Source organism: Moschus berezovskii, chromosome 6 (genome assembly GCF_049115385.1).
Source record: "Moschus berezovskii isolate FMDL1 chromosome 6, NW_MosBer_1.0, whole genome shotgun sequence".
NCBI lineage: Eukaryota > Metazoa > Chordata > Mammalia > Artiodactyla > Moschidae > Moschus > Moschus berezovskii.
In genome coordinates this window covers 107,674,673-107,680,867 of record NC_142465.1, presented here as the reverse complement: position 1 = coordinate 107,680,867, position 6,195 = coordinate 107,674,673, and positions in this window count along the sequence as shown.

Below are 6,195 nucleotides of genomic sequence, written 5' to 3'. Positions count from 1 at the left end.
ATACTTTGGCCACGTCATGCGAAGAGTTGACTCATTGGAAAAGACCCTGATGCTGGGAGGGATTGGGGGCAGGAGGAGAAGGGGAAGACAGAGAATGAGATGGCTGGATGGCATCACTGACTCCATGGACATGAGTTTGAGTGAATTCCGGGAGTTGGTGATGGACAGGGAGGCCTGGCGTGCTGTGATTCATAAGGTCGCAAAGAGTCAGACACGACTGAGCGACTGAACTGAACTGATGAATATATAAATATATTTTTATTTTTAAGATTTATATTGTGAGCTGTACCAAATATACAGAATAGTATGTAGAAATCACAACATGAAAACCCATGCTGAGACCAGGACCTCCCCAAGAAGCTTAGACGATTCCTGGTCATACCCTTATTCCCCAGCAGGGGGCGCAATATCTCGCACTCCCTTACTTTTCTTTCTAGTTCTACTTCCTATGTGTGTATGTATCCTAACAACAAAACTGTTTAGTCTTGCCTGGTTTTATACCTCATATATATGGAGTCTTATGTTCTTTCCTGTGTCTTGCTTCTCTGACTCAATATCGCTCAATATTACAATTTTGCTTATTTGTTTGCTTGTTTTTCTGCAGTAAAATATACATAATATAAAATTAACTTTATTTTTTGGCTGCACAGCTTATGGGATCTCAGTTCCCCAACCAGGGATCCAGCCCACTGCAAAATAAGTGCTAATTCCTAACCACTAGACCGTCAGGGAGTTCCCTAAAATTGACCATTAAAACCATTTTTAAGCATATGATACGCTGGCATTAAGGAATGCATTCACATTGTCATTCAATATTATATTTTTAAGACTCATCCATATTATCGTATTTGGCTTCATGCAGGTCACTCATTTCCATTCCTTGAAAGTATTCCATTGGGTGAATATTCTGTTAGGGGAATCTATCATTTATTAATCATTTATTATTCAAGTAAAACTCATTTATTGTTCAATCACTTGTAGACTGATGGGTTCTTTTCTTTTTATTTTGCTATTACCCATAGTAGTGCTTGAAAATCCTGGCATGTATCTCCTGGAGCATATGTACAAGAATCTTTAGTGCATTTAATTTCTGGTGGCATTGACAGATTTTACTGGTTTAATTTTCTGTAAAGAGATGCTATGAATATATTCACATGGCAGGCTGCAAAGAGTTGGATATGACTGAAGTGACTTAGCACACAGCACACATAAATATATTACTCACATAATTAAATTTCAATTTAGAGAAAGAAAAGTAAAGAAAGAAACTGAGGTGCTTTCAAAGAGCAAAAAGGCAGAGAACAGTGTCTGTGAGATGGCCAGGAGCAAGGTTCAGGGAAAGTAGCTGGGCAGGTCTCCAAGATGAGAGTATCTGCCTCTGAGAATTCAGTCCAGCACATGCAGAGAGCAGTGCGTGCTGGCTCTGCAAGTGCTACCATCAGCAGTGGGCTGGGATACAGGACACCTGTATGACATCCTGACTCTGCTACAAAGAACTAGTCATCCTGCCTCTTGGGCCCATGGTTCTGACATCTGTAACATAAGGGGATGGACACACAGGACCAGAAACCTCCTTCAGCTTCTCTGGTGATCCAGCAATTGAAAGTCCAAATTTCCTTCCACTGCAGGGGGGTGTGGGTTGGATCCTTGGTGGGGGAATTAAGATCCCATATCCCATGCAGCCAAAAAAGGAAAAGAAAAAGAAACCTCCCTTCTAGCTCTGCTAGTCTGGGAACCTGAGCAGGCTGGAGCATTAAAGTAGCTCTCTTGTGCTCACGCTTAGTCATATCCAATTCTTTGCGACCTCATGGACTGTGGCCCCCCATGCTCTGTCCACAGGATTTCCCAGGCAAGAATACTGGAGTGGGTTGCCATTTCCTACCCCAAGGGATCAAACCCACGTCTCCTGTGTCTCCTGCATTGGCAGGCAGACTTTTTACCACTGAGCCATCGGAGAAGGTTGGAGTAGTAAGACAGGGGCTCACCTCTAGCAGTTCTAAGTAGAAGTTAGAAGGAATGGGCCTGCGGCCCTGATGAAAGAACTCTGCCTTCCCAGGATCTAAAACAGGATAAAGACAAGGATTGAGCCCAGCCTTAGCGGGGTTAGGAAGGTCCCCAGGAGAAGGGAACGGTTACCCACTCCAATATTCTGGCCTGGAGAATTCCACTGACTGTTATAGTCCATGGGGGTGGCAAAGAGTTGGACATGACTGAGCCAGTTTCACTTTTAGAAGCCATGTGGTGGTAACCGTTTAACAGCCACTGTCTCAATTTGTAGCATTTTCTGACTTATGTGGTTGTGAGTACTCCCACTGCAGCCAATTTCAAGCTGCTAAGGCATAACCAGCTCACAAGATCCTTGCAATTTAACAATCGGGCTTTGACTAGACAGTGCTGGCTGGCTGCAGCCCATTACTGGAAGGTGAACTGGCCATGAGAGGTAAAGGCTCAGATGACACACCACAGGCCAGGAGTGGGGAGTGAAGGCCAGTTAGTGCCAAGACTCACCGTGCCACTAGACTCAGTGAAAGTTTGGGGAAATCACAGAGCTGCCTAGACTGGTGTGTGTATAGTCGTCACTCATTTGGGTGGGCAAGAGAACTCAGGAAATGCCAGGGTGCAGGAGCCCGCAGGGAGGGGAAGTGGCCCCCACCTCCTTGCAACGTCACTTTTTTGCATAACAAGAGCCATCTGAGGGTACCACGTGGAGCGCACATGCCGCTCTGAATGGCCGGCTCATCCAGTGAGCCTTTGTCTCTTTCACGCTTCTTCAGTTCATTCCCAGGTTAAAGGGCTGTTCTCTCAATCCCGTGTCTTGAGACTTGCAGCCTCAAACACCAAGAAAGGAAGGGAAGGAATGAACATTTCTTGAGTACACAAAGTGGGAAAGGCATTTCATTCCTATGCTGCTGTGCTCAGTCACTCAGTTCTGTCCAACTCTTTGGGACCCTATGGACTATAGCCCGCCAGGCTTTGTCATGTAATTTTCCTGGCAAGAATACTTGAGCAGGTTGGCATTTCCTACTCCAGGAGATCTTCCAAACCCAGGGATTGAACCCACATCTCCTGCACTTCCTGCATCGCAGGTGGATTCTTTATCACTGCGCCACCTGGGAAGCCCCTTTCATTCATGTTGTTAAGATTAATTGTCCCAACATGATATTATCACCAAGCAGATGCAGACTCAGTTCAGAGAGGTTCTGGGACTCACCTGAGATGATCCAGGGAGTAACTGACAGAGATGCTTTTAGACCACCAGTCTGAGATTCTGAAAGACACACTCGTTCCACTTATCCTGGGATCCTCCTATCTGGGTGGGTATGGAGGGTCCCAGGCAGTGACAGATTTTCTCTTCTTGGTCTCTAGAATCACTGCAGATGTTGACTGTAGCCAAGAAATTAAAAGACGCTTGCTCCTTGGAAGGAAAGCTATGACAAGCCTAGACAGCATGTTAAAAAGCAGAGACACCACCTTGTCAACAAAGGTTCATATAGTCAAAGCTATGGCTTTTCCAGTCGTCATGTATGGCTTTGAGAGTTGGACTATAAAGAAAGCTGAGCGCCGAAGAATTGAAGCTTTTGAACTGTGATGTTGGAGAAGACTCTTGAGAGTCCCTTGGACTGAAAGGAGATCCAACCAGTCAATCCTAAAGGAAACCAACCCTGAATATTCATTGGAATGACTGATGCTAAAGCTGAACCTCCAATACTTTGGTCACCTGTATTGAGAAGATGAGAAGAGCCGACTCATTGAAAAAGATCCTGATGCTGGGAAAGATTGAAGGCACAAGGAGAAGTGGGTGGCAGAGGATGAGATGGTTAGAAAGCATCACCAACTCAATGGACCTGAATCTGAGCAAACTCTGGGAGATGGTAGGGGACAGAGGAAACAGGCATGCTTCAGTCCAATGGATCGAAAAGTCAGACATGACTTGGCAACTGAACAACAACTAGACCACCTAGTAAATCTCAAACAAATGCCAGAGGATCTATATGCTGTAGTTTTCTGTGGCTGCTGTAACATATTACGACAAACTCAGTAGCTGAAAAGAACGCAAGTTTTACTATCAGAGTTCTGAAGGTCAAAAGCCAGAAATGGATATCACTTGGCTAAAATTGAAGTGTCACAGGCTGTTTCTTTCTGGAGGCTCTGGGGGAGACTTTGTTCCCTTGTTTTTTTGTTTTGTTTTTCCTTTCCTTTTTTATTATTTATTTATTTGGCTGAGTCAGGTCTTCGTTGTGGCACTAGGGCTCAGTAGTTGCCGTATGCAGCCTTAGTTGTCCCGAGGCATGTGGGATATGGGATCTTAGTTCCCAGACCAGGGATCGAACCCGTGTCCCCTGAATTATAAGGCTGATTTTTAACCACCGGGCCACCAGGGAGGTCCCGCCTTGCTCTTTCTAGTTTCTAGAGGCTTCTCACATTCAAAAGCCAGAATATCCAAATGCAATTTTAACTTGTACCCTCACGAGATCTAAAGATTCAGAAAAGCTTTAGACCTAACAGCCTTCTGCTTTTAGGTGGTTTGGAGGAAAATCCAAAATGGCCCTGTGTCCTCCATCTGGGGCCTGTGGCAGGGCAGAGGTACGGGAACACCCAGGAGCAGAGAGGCAGGAACAGGACTTCAGCTGATAGAGGAAGCAGAAGCAGAGGTGACCACACACCCAACCCACAGGAATCCTTGCAAGTCCATAACACTGTTCTTCCCTCTCTAAGCAGGACCTGTCCTCACCAGAAGACACCAGAAGACACAGGGTGTCCTGTCTAGGGATATGGAGCAAGGGGAACGTCAGTTGATGGCCAGGCTTCCGCCCCTGCTCCAGATTACCTTCCCCAGAATGATGAGAGTCATCAGAGGTGAAGGACTTCTGTCTCTGGAGATGCAAGAACAGGAGGGACCTTGCTGGGAAAATATCATGCATCTTGGTGCCATCCGAGGGGTGGGGAGAAGCTGAATTCCCAAAAGAGAAAGTGGTGGTGGAGGACTCAGCAGGGAGAAGTCAGTCAGCAGGCTGCACCCACAGGTGAGTGGAGAAGAGGAAAGACTGTCCAGTCCAGGGCAAGATCCAGGACAGGCAAGGCCCACCGGAAGTTGGTGCAAATAACACAGAAGGCAGACGAAGTCATTCCATTCGTCCAGAGGAGCCAGGGCCAGAAATCTGACTCCTGGCCAGAGGTTCTCCAGCAGAGCCAGGCAGACTCTGCTTCTGTCTCCCCATCCCTCCCTGCCACCCCTAGAGAGTGAAGAGTAGTGGAGGAAGCAGGCCTTGACCCAGAGAAAAGAGGCCTCCTGTGGGGGAGCCCAGGGTCTAGTGGAGGCGGTTAGTTCTCAGCATCCTCAATTCCCCCTTTGGCAAGTTTCTCCCTAAAGGTGCCCAACTCCTCCTTGTTCTTCAGGATCTCCTCCATCCCTACATCTCTCTCTGAGGCTGCCTTGAAGTTTAAGACCAACAGGGAAGGGAATTCCCTAGTGATCCAGTAGTTGGGGGGCTTCCCAGGTGGCACTAGTAGTAAAGAACAATAAGATATGTGGGTTCGAGCGCTGGGTCAGGAGGATCCCCTGGAGGAGGGCATGGCAACCCACTCCAGTATTCTTGCCTGGAGAATCCCATGGACAGAGGAGCCTGGTTGGCTACAGTCCACTTGACATGACTGAAGAGTTGGATATGACTGAAGCAATTGGCAGGCACACCAGTTGTTAGGACTCCTTGTTTTCAGTGCTGAGGCCCCAGGTTTCAGAACTGATCTCAGAACTAAGATATGGCAAGCCATGCAGGGAAAAAAAAGAAAAAGACCAACAGTGAAGATACAGACCATAATCTGGGAATGCAGGTGCTGCTGACAGCAGAATCCTCAGGTCCCCAGGGCTCTCTGAGGCGGGGAATTCAGGCACTTGGTTGGATACAGCCAGTGGGATGGTTTTGCACAAGCAACTCTTTGGATCACACTGCTGCGTGGCTTCCCTCTCAAGAGGACCCTCCTGAAGAGTAGAGGAGGCTGGGGAAAGGCAAGAGGATGGAAACAATGAAGAGAAAGGAAACCGAAGAGTGAGACAGAGAACAGATCTGACAGCGGAGCCCACAGGGCTGTGAGGTTTCCTGAGCAGAATGGAAACAATGCAAAGACCCTGAGCGTAAAAAATAGCCTGGAGAAACAAGGCTATGACCAATCTGCTCCTGGGACTCAAAGAGAGGA